The 10,852-nt window shown below is 38.5% G+C and overlaps 1 pseudogene; it reads left to right on the forward strand.

Moving 5' to 3' along the window:
• The first annotated feature begins 7,994 nt into the window (after positions 1–7,994).
• On the forward strand, positions 7,995–8,887 carry LOC139437380 (olfactory receptor 7C1-like; annotated as a pseudogene).
• Positions 8,888–10,852: the final 1,965 nt, after the last annotated feature.

Here is a 10,852-nt window from a genome sequence, read left to right on the forward strand (position 1 = left end):
CAATTTAGACCATACGCTTTTATAAATTTTTGTTGAAATTTATCATGGCCTGTATCCATCATTGAAAGTTCATACAGAACACTTCCATTTACCCCCATTTACCCCCTCTTCCATCTATTTTCTCTCTCTCTCCCTCTCCTTGGGGCCCACATTGGCAACCAAGCTTCATTGCTTGAAGGACAAGATTCATAGATACTTGCAACAATGCTGAGGGCTTGACAATCTTGTCTATCCTCTCCCATTAGGAGCAAGCCTTGCTCTTGAGAGATACTCTCCCCTCTATTTGAGAACATCTAAGTGTCCTCTCCATTATCGGTGTACAACAATTCTTGCTCACTGTATTGCTCTACACTCACGAATATAACACACTGGGTCAGATGGTCCATGGAATTGTGGGTATGTTCGGTGTGGAAAGGTGGACACGCAGGATTGATGTGTGCGTGGTTGAAATTATAATGTTGAGAAAACACTTTTTTTTTCACTATAATCCTGATTCTGCATCTTTATTTTATTTTCACTTTTTTGGTCTTTATTCATTTTTTAAATATTACATTCAAAAAATACGAGGTCCCCATATATCCCCTACTCCCCTCACCCCACTACTCCCCCCATAGCAACTTTCTCCTCCATCATCATGACACGTTCATTGCATTTGGTGAATACATGTCTGAGCATCGCTGCACCTCATGGTGAATGGTCCACATCATAGCCCACACTCTCCCATGTTCCATCCAGTGGGCCATGGGAGGACGTACAATGTCCACTAATTGCCCTGCAGCACCACCCAGGACAACTCCAAGTCCCCAAAACGCCTGCACAGCTCATTTCTTCATCCCATTCCCCACACCCAGCAGCCACCGTGGCCAATTTCTCCACACCAATGCCACATTTTCTTCGATTACTAATCACAATAGTTCATGAGTAGAATATCAGTAAGTCCACTCTAATCCATATTCTATTCCTACATCATGTGGGCCTTGGATTAGTTGTGTGCATTCCGCATCTATGTCAACAGGGGGCTTAGATTCCACATGGATGCTGGATGCAATTCTCCTGCTTTCAGTTGTAGGCACCCTTGACTCCATGGTGTGGTGGTTGACCTTCTTCACCTCCATGTTCTCTGAGTGGGGTATGTCCAATAAACCAGTGTAGGAGCTGAAGTCTGTTGAGGCTCAGGGCCTGACTATCATATGGTCAGTCCAGAGATTCAGATCCCCTGGGTATATATTAATCCCCATCACCAACTACAATTCTGGTAAAGTAACAGGAAAGACTTGTGAAAAGTGATCACATCTGAGTCCAGCTCCATCACACAGAAACACAAACTCCAAAGAAGGGCCAACTGACATGGCACTGAACTCCATCTGCCATGACCATAAAACCTGTGGGTCTCTGTAGCCCTCAGAAGAACAAATACCTGGGGTTCTATCTACTTTATCTGTCTCTAAGACTCCGCTGAGTTGTGCATAAGGGCAACCCCTCTGATAATTTCCCAGCTCTTTTTTGGACTCATAGCCATATAAACTCATTTGCCCTTTCCATTTGCCCCTTGATTTAGGTCAAAAAGCATTTTTAACTCCTGTTATTATATGTAGACAGAGATATTCTGCTGGTCCGAGTTGAACCTTTTATTCAAGGTCATTTTCTAGTTACATCATCAACTGGTACTTGGTATTAATCCCTCGGCACCAGGGAGGCTTATCCCTGGGATTCATGTCCCATGCTGGGGGGAAGGCAACAAATTTACATGCTGAGTTTGGCTTCAAGACTGGCCATATTTGCGTAACACGGAGGCTCTCAGGAGGTAACTTTTAGGCACATTGCTGCTCTAGCCCTTGTTCTTATTTCAGGTGCACAGGCTCACAAGCATAGTCATTAGTATCAGGGGCTCTTTGTTGGACCTTCATTCTTATTTGTCTTTGTTGTTGCACTTGGGGGATTTTTGCTATTCCTTTAGGGACTGTGATAGAGCTTCCCTGGCTAGGAACTCAGCACTCCCTCAGTTGTTTTTAATTGTTTCCACTATGAAAATATCCAAACATTTTTATGTACCTTGGATATATGCCCTGTAGCACTCCCTGTCAACCATGTGTCCCCTGTCAATAACATCCCACACCACTATTCCTCCCCTGCCATTGTTGAACCTCTCTGTGATCCAAAACTTCCTGAAAAGTGAAGCCCAATATATTGCCAGGTTCCCTTAATAGTAAAATGGAATATAGCGATGAGTTTAAAGGTTAGATATACAGTACATATTAATTTGGAAAAATTCAACATCCTATCTTTTCCTTTTCTTTTTTCTAATTATTAAGCTTATCTTCACAAGAGTTTTAGATCACAGTAATTCATATATACAATATACAGTAATCCCACATATCCAACATAATATCTTTTCCCTTCCACAGCAGTAATCTTTTAACCTATTCATACCATATTTACTAAAACTGATGTACAGATATGAGACAATAGCTTTCAAATAAGGTAACATTTGTGTTTACATTGTGGTTTATTTTTTAGACTATACAATTTTCTATATTTTTAGTTATCTTATGTTTTACATTATGATTTATATTAAGCCTATCAGCCCCTGTATATTTTTTGTGTAATTTTAAATGTCTTATATCCATCCTTGAGAAAACACTGTTGATGATATAATAAGGAAGGGTTACTGTTTTAGGGTATTGGATGGTGGACATCTGGCACAAGGTGCACCAGGGGCAGGCTTCTAGAGAGTGTGTGAGTGCTCATTTCTTGGCTTTTTAAAACTGTGAACAGTTTGTTAGGAAACATAGTACCTTTGTCTTCTCTTCATTCCCAGAATGTACTTTAGGATTTACCATACAGTATTGCTGAATAAATATTGTTGAATGACTAGGAAACCAGATGGTTGTGTGGGTTGAACAGATATTGCTAATTATGGGGGAGAAAGGAGAAGCAGTGAGACAAGAGGAAATTCACTTGTGAGTGGGTGTCTCCATTCATGACAGCCAACTCCAGAGGAGAAAAATTGGGAAATAAGATAGTTTAGTGTATTCAGAATCTTACTCCAGAAGCAACAAGAGGGAAATCAGTATGGGAAACCTGACAAGACTTGAGCCCACACCTCAATAAGGGTGACCTCCTCCTGGGAGGTAGGTGTCCACAGGGATAAGAGATGAACATGGAGCTCCAAAGCGGTCACAAAGGACTAAACTGGTGCAAATTTGCATTGTGTTTTCCTTTCTTATCTCCAGAGAAATAATTATCTCAGGGAGATTGATACAAAAGAATACTTCATTAATGTGGTTCATGGGAATGGAATCCCTAATTGCTCAGATACTCTATGTGATTCTCCTTCACTGTATCAAAGAAAACACAATTTGTCTTCTACAGACTTTATGACTCATTCCATATCACTTCACTTCTTGGGAACAGAGTTTCCAACTTCATTCATCAGACAAGGAAGAACCTGCATTGGTGAACTTAGACCCTGACTTGATAATTTCAGGTACTTCACAGGTACTGGGGGAATATATTTTTGACTCCATGGACACCTTTTATTGGTAGAAGCTTTAAGGAAATCAGCAGATTATGACCACAGAGAAAACTTAAAACACAAAGTTCTGTCTTATTAAAAAGCCTGAGTGAAAATAGCAGATAAACTAAAATAGATTTTTTTTCCCAATCTGCTTCCTCTGATCTCTTACTCTTGGGTCTTCCCTCTCTCAGAAGCATTGTTTCCTTGTTTCACTCATTCTTCTTTCTCTATACTTGTAGAAATTATCTGTTTACCTGTGTTTATTCATTTTTTTTCTTTTAGTCATTCAATATATGTGGCTCTGGAATTCTGGTGAAGTGGATCAGAAATTACCGACTCATCCTGGGGAGGTTAGTAAAGGCATCACAAGGGAGATTTTAATTGCAATAAGGCTTGAAGGAGGATTTAGAGTAATTTCAGAAGGAGAAAAGGCTAGAAGTACATGAAGAAGAGATGACATGGACACAAATATGGAGTCAATAATTATATGGTGTGGTGAGGTTTTAAAAATAGTTCTTTTTAAAAAAGAAATCAACTTTATTGATACATATTAAAAAACATACAATTCCTGTGACATGTAAAATTTGTTGTATTTGCCTTAATGACATAATTGAGCATTTATTACTTCAGTCATTATTAGAGTATGTTCACTGAGATGTAAAGATTTTTCTTGTTTGTTTTTATAAATTCGCTATGAGATTTCTTTAGCAAAAATTATTATGGTCTTCTTTTTTTAAGATACATAGATCACACTAAATTTTACATTTTAAAATATGACATTCCCATATACCCCACTCCCTAAATTCCCCATCCTCCCACATTAACAACCTTTCATCAGTGTGGCACATTCCTTTTATTTAATGAATACATTTTGGATCATTGCTACAAAGCTTGGATTATTGTTTACATGTTAGTTTACACTCTCTTCCAGTCCATTCAGTGTGATATGGTAGGATATATAATATCCTGCATCTGTCCATGAGATATATTTCAGGACAACTCCAAGTCCCCAAAAAAGCCACCATATCACACCCTCTTCTTCCCTCTCCCTGCACTCAACAACTCCAGTGGTCACTGTCTCCATGACAGTGACACAATTTCTTCCATTGCTAGAGTCACAATAAGTCTATAGTAGAATACCACTAAGCCCACTCTAATTCTTATTTTATTCCTCTATCTTGAGGATCTTGGGATGGTGATGAACACTCCACCTCTAAATCAAGAGGGGCCTTAGATCCCACATGTTTGATGGATGGAATTCTGCTTGCAGTTGTGGACTCTCTCTGTTCCCTGGTGTGGTGGTTGACCAGCATTTTGTTTGCTTTCAGATTTGGAGTTTAAAAATATAGCTGCTGTAAACGTTCATGTGTGGACTTTTGTGTGGACTCTCATTTTCATATCATATATATATATATATGATATGGTGTGTGTATATATATATATATATATACACCTAAAAGCAAAACTGCTGGATTGTATGGTAAGACAATGTTTAGTTTTAAAAGAAACTGTCTTCTGGATGAACCATTTTGTGTTCTCACTAGCAGTGAATGAGAGATGTATTGCTCCATATACTCAACAGCAATTGGTATTCTCAGTTTTTAGGTTTTTATCTCTTCTAATAAACATGTGGTCATATATTATTGTGTTCATAGTCTTCCAAGTCCCTATTGACAGATGATGTTTAATTTTTAAAAGAGTTTTAATGAGTTTATTTATTCATTTATTTATTTAAATTTTTAAAATTTTAAAACAGGTTTAGATTACATAAATGTTACATAAAACATAGAGGGGACCCATATGCCCCACCCCTTCACCCTCCCACTCTTTCCCATAGTAACAACAACTTTCATTAGTATAGTACATTTGCTACAATTGATGAATGCATATAGAAACAATGCTGCTAACCATGAAATATAGTTTATATTATAGTTAAGAGCCTGTCCTGCACAATTTTAGGTAATGATAAAACATATAATGGCCTGTATCCGTCATTGCAATGTCATGCAGAACAATCCCAATGTCCTGAAAATGCCCTGATATTACACCTATTCTGCCTGCTCCCTCCTCTCAGAATCTCTGGTGGCCATGGCCTTTATATCAATGATAAACATTCTTCCATTGCTAGAATAGTAAGTCTATAATATAAAAATAATGTCTACTTTAGTCCATTGTTCATTTCCCAATCTTCAGGATTTTGTGATGGTGATGCCCACTGTTTCTAATTGAGAGGGGGCTTAGATCCCTTGGGATATATGGGTGGAACTAGCTTGCTTAGAGGTGCAGCCATTCTTTGCTCCTTGGGATAGGTGTTGTCCATTACCATCTCCTTATTAGTTGTTCTACATAGGTCCAATGAACTGGAGAGTAAGTGTTGAAACTCTGCTTAGATTAAGGGTTCAACTGGCACATGAACAGACCAAAAACATAATGCTCTGGCTCATGTATTTAACAAGGATAGTGCCAACACATGGCTTTATGTAAATAACATTTAGAGAAGAGCCACATGTTGGGAATCTACAAATGAGGCTAACTCTTTTACACTGGGGAGCATAAATTCCAAAGTAAGGTCTACTGACAGGGTGCCAAATTCCTGAGATTCCCTGCACTATTTACAGTGTCTAGATATCTCTAGAGCCATCAGGATCCCTACTGTTTGAGGCACTGTTTACTGTAACAGATAGTGAGATTCTGCTGAGATGAGAATAAGCATAACCTCTGGAATGACCAACAAACTCACTTTAAAATCTCTTAATCATAAAATTTCATCTGCACTGAATATTTCCCCTTTTTGGCCAAGGTCTTTTTCAGAGACATTGCTAGTTGGCATTTGGTCATAATACCTAGGTGCCAGTGAAGTTGAATTTCTTTTTATATATTGTATTTTGTATTTGTATTTTGAATTTCTTCCTAAGTTAGGATTCTGTTTATATCTTTTGCAGATTTTTAAATTCAGCTTATGCTTTCTTATTTTGTGGTGTTCATATTAATTTCTACATTTGTATACAAATCTTTTATCAGATGTGTTTTGTAAGTATTTTTCCAAATCTGCATGTTTTCTTACAACCCCTTATCAATGTCTTTCACAGAGTAGATATTTTACATTTGAATAAAAACTGACTTATAAATTTTAATCTCTCATGAATCATGCTTCCATTACTATATCTAAAAACTCTTTTCCAACCTATGGGCCCTTAGATTTTCTTCACATTTTAGTCTAGCACTTTCACAATGCATTTTACTTTAAAATGGTATGATTCATTTTGATTTAATTTTTGTGAAATGAATTCAATCAGTGCCTAAGTTCCTTTTTTATTTGGCATGAGTGCATCCTATTGTTACCATATTCTAACTAAGTTCTCGGCTATGCTGCAGAAGTGAATTTCAAGAACACGCCAGGTGAGTTAGGCCAGTAATTAATTCAGGTAGGAAGGGAAGAGAAATGGGAGAAAATAACAGAGCAGGGCCCCAGCAGGTAGTGAGGAAGGGGCTGAAAAGGGATGAAGAGGGCTAATTTACAAGCTACAATTCCCCATTATAGATTATAAGTCCCGAGGGTAACTTGCATGGCCACATGGCAGAGGAAAAATGATGAAAGTGACATGCAGAAGGCAAGACGGGTCAATAGGCAAAAAGCTAGGCAAGAGCAAGCTCAAACCTCATGGTTTGCTTTTAAACTGCTAGTTATCCATCCCTTTGCTAATGGCAGGGGAGGGGGTTTCAGCTGTTTGCTCTTTGGATTGATTACCCTGCCCATCAATTCCTTAGTGAGGACCCAGTGATAAAGTTCCTAGGGAAGATCCAGGCTTTTCCATATTCTCAGGAAGGAGGCTTTGTTCTGGGTAGCAAATCCCAGGGTGAGATTCCTCCAGCAGCCATCATTAGGGGGTTTTGATGTCCATGTGGACTCTGTCAGGTTCTAGATCCATCTATTCCCTATCTTACTAGCCTGCTTCACTTTTGTTCCAACACCACTTCTTGAAAAGACCATACTTTCTACACTGAATTACCCTTGTCCTCTGTGAAACATCAGTGGAACACATCTGTGTGGGGTCATTTGTCCATTTCACCAAAAAGATTTTTTAAATTATTGTGTTTTTATAATAACTGTTACAACCAAATAACATGGTTCCTACTACTTTGTTCTTCTTTTCTATTTTGTCACAGGGTACAAAAACATGGTCATAATGTTTGTTGCTTAAAATAAAGTCTGAGAGAATTTATCATGGAAATTATTGCCTTGGCAAAGTGTATTCTATTATGACCAAGGGTTTCTAGCCATCACAACTATCAAGGAGAAGCAGGAACATATGTTTTCCCTATTTTCAGAAAAGGGTACTAGATCTCTATAAAATCCATAAAAATATTAACTTAATGTAATTATAATACAAACAGTACCATTTATTATATTTTTCTGATTATGGCTTGAGGCTAAATTGCATTGTATTGAATATCTCCTCAGGAAATTCATCATCCACATGGAAACAGAAAACCAAACATATGCTTTAGAATTCATCCTCCTGGGGCTCTCAGAAAATACAGAGGTGCAGTCCCTCCTCTTTGGAATGTTCCTGTCCATGTACCTGGTTACATTCATGGGCAGCCTGCTCATCATCCTGGCCATCATCTTGGACTCCCATCTCCACACACCCATGTACTTCTTCCTCTCCAACCTGTCTTTTACTGATATCTGTTTCACCTCCACCACGAAACCAAAGATGCTGCTGAACATTCAGACAGGCAACAAAATCATAACTTTTGAAAACCGTCTCACCCAGATGTATTTTTTCATGCTTTTTGGACAATTAGATAACTCCTTCTTGACTGCAATGGCCTATGGCCGCTTCGTGGTCATCTGTCACCCCCTGCACTACACAGTCATCATGAACCCCTGGCTCTGTGGCCTCCTAGTGCTGGTATCCTGGTTATTGAGTGTTTTGGACTCTCTTTTGCATAACTTAATGGTTTTACAATTGTCTTTTTGTACAGAGATGGAAATGCCCCACTTTTTCTGTGAACTTAATCAGGTAGTCAGACATGCTTGTTCTGACACCTTCCTCAATGACCTTGTGATGTATTTTGCAGGTGGACTTCTGGGGGTTATACCACTCACTGGGAACTTTTTCTCTTACTATAAAATTATATCCTCAATTTTGAGAATCTCAACAGCTCGTGGTAAATATAAAGCATTTTCTAATTGTGGATCTCACCTCTCAGTAGTGACCTTGTTTTATGGTAGGTATTGGAGTGTATCTTAGCTCTGCAGCTACCAAAAACTCAAAGGCAAATGCAATAGCCTCGGTGATGTACACAGTGATTACTCCCATGTTGAACCCCTTTATTTACATTCTTAGAAACAAGGACATAAAGCAGGCCTTTAAAAAGCTGGGAAACAATCTGTCTATAAAAGGATACTTTGTCTCAAGTTTACAAAAGTGCTCATGATTAACAGAGATCAAACACTAGAAGATTCTTTTTTTGGAAATGAAATATTTTGTTGTCTTTTTTTGAAGATACATAGATAACGCAAAACATAACATTAAAAATATGAGGTTCCCATATATACCACTCCCCACCCCACCCCCACTCCTCTCACACCAACAACTTCTGGTTGTGTGGATTATCATTTGCATTGTAGTTTGCAACTCCCCACAGTCCATTCAATGGCTTATGGCATGATATGTAATGTCCTTCATCTATCCGTACTATATCATTCAGGACAACTTCAAGTCCTAAAAATGCCTCCATATCACACATCTTCCCTCTCCCAGCACTCAGCAACTCCCACAGCCACTGTCTCCAGACAGACTAGTGTGTCAAATCCTCAGCACTGTTGCAAGTATCTGTGAATCGTGTCTTTCAGGCAGTGAAGCTTGGTTGTCACTGTGGGCCCCAAGGGGTGGGGGAGAGAGGAATAGAATAGATGGAAGATGGGACAACTGGGGGCAGTGGAAGTGTTCCACAAGATTATGCAGTGATGGATATAGGCCTTGTTAAATTTCACCAAAAAATTAAATGTAAACCATAGTACAACCAAATTTTTATAAAATTGTACAATCTAAAATATAAACCATAATGTAAACCATAGTGAAACCATGGTTTGTATCTATGTTTCAATATCTGTTCATCAGCTATAGCAAATATATGCACATTAAAAAGATAATTGCAGGGGGAAGAGAGAAAAGTGTTTGATATTGGCATATCAGATTCCCTTATATTGTATATGTGACTTTATTGTGATCTAAAACTTTTTTGAAGACATTATACTTTTTTTTAAACAAAGGATGAAGACCCTGAGAAAAGAATGGGAGAGAGAGTTTTTCTACTGTACATACACAGCAACACCTATTACAGTGATGAAGGCAAAATGTAAAATATATTTTATGATATTTTGCATTTTAATACCCTGATTTATTTTTTACTTTTAGTTTTTCTTAAATATAGAATAAAAATATTCTATTTTTTATCTTTAAACCTATCACTAATATTTCATTTTCCTGTTAATTGAGTTTAGAAATATATTAGCATATAGTTTTGAAGAAGTTTTGGATCACAGAGTGTTTCAACAATTGCAGGGCAGGAGCACTGGTGTGGGATGTCATTGATGGGGGATGCATGAGCAGGGGGCAGTTCTCCAGGGGATTCATGCAGGGTATATAAATATATTTTGGATATTAATTGTCATATTAGGTAGAGTTTGACATGACAACTGAGGAAGTGCTGAGTTCCGATTCTGGGAAACTATGTTGCACTACCCAGTTGAGGAGCAACTATCCCCCAAGTGCAAGAACAAAGACCAGTGAAGAAGGATGGTCCAATGATGGGCCCTTGATACTGATGACAATGCTTATGAGCCTGTGTGCTTGAAATTTCAACTAGGTCTAGAGATGCAAGGTGCCTAAGAGTAACCTCCTGAGAGCCTCCATGTTGCTCAAATGTGGCCACTCCCTAAGTCAACTCAACATTACTTTCCCTCCAGCATGGGACATATCCGCTGGGTTGAGAATCCCTGGTGCTGAGGAATTACTACCAACCACCAGCTTGTGATACAATTAGAAAAATACCTTGAATAAAAAGGGGAAATGGGAATGACAAATGAGTTCATATGGCTAAGAGACTTCAAAATGAGTCAGGTCTTCAGATGAGTTGGACTTATGCATCTTTCAGCAGGATCTCAGAGACAGCCTAAGTAGGTACTACCCCAGGTAGTGGTTCTCCTGAGGACTACAGAGACACCTCATTCCTATGGTCATGGCAGATGATTCTGGAGTTCGGTGCCTTGCCAGAAGATCCTACTTTGGAATTTGTACCCTGAAGTGTGATGGAGTTGGACTC

The sequence above is a fragment of the Dasypus novemcinctus genome, chromosome 22 (genome assembly GCF_030445035.2).
Source record: "Dasypus novemcinctus isolate mDasNov1 chromosome 22, mDasNov1.1.hap2, whole genome shotgun sequence".
Taxonomy (NCBI): Eukaryota; Metazoa; Chordata; class Mammalia; order Cingulata; family Dasypodidae; genus Dasypus; species Dasypus novemcinctus.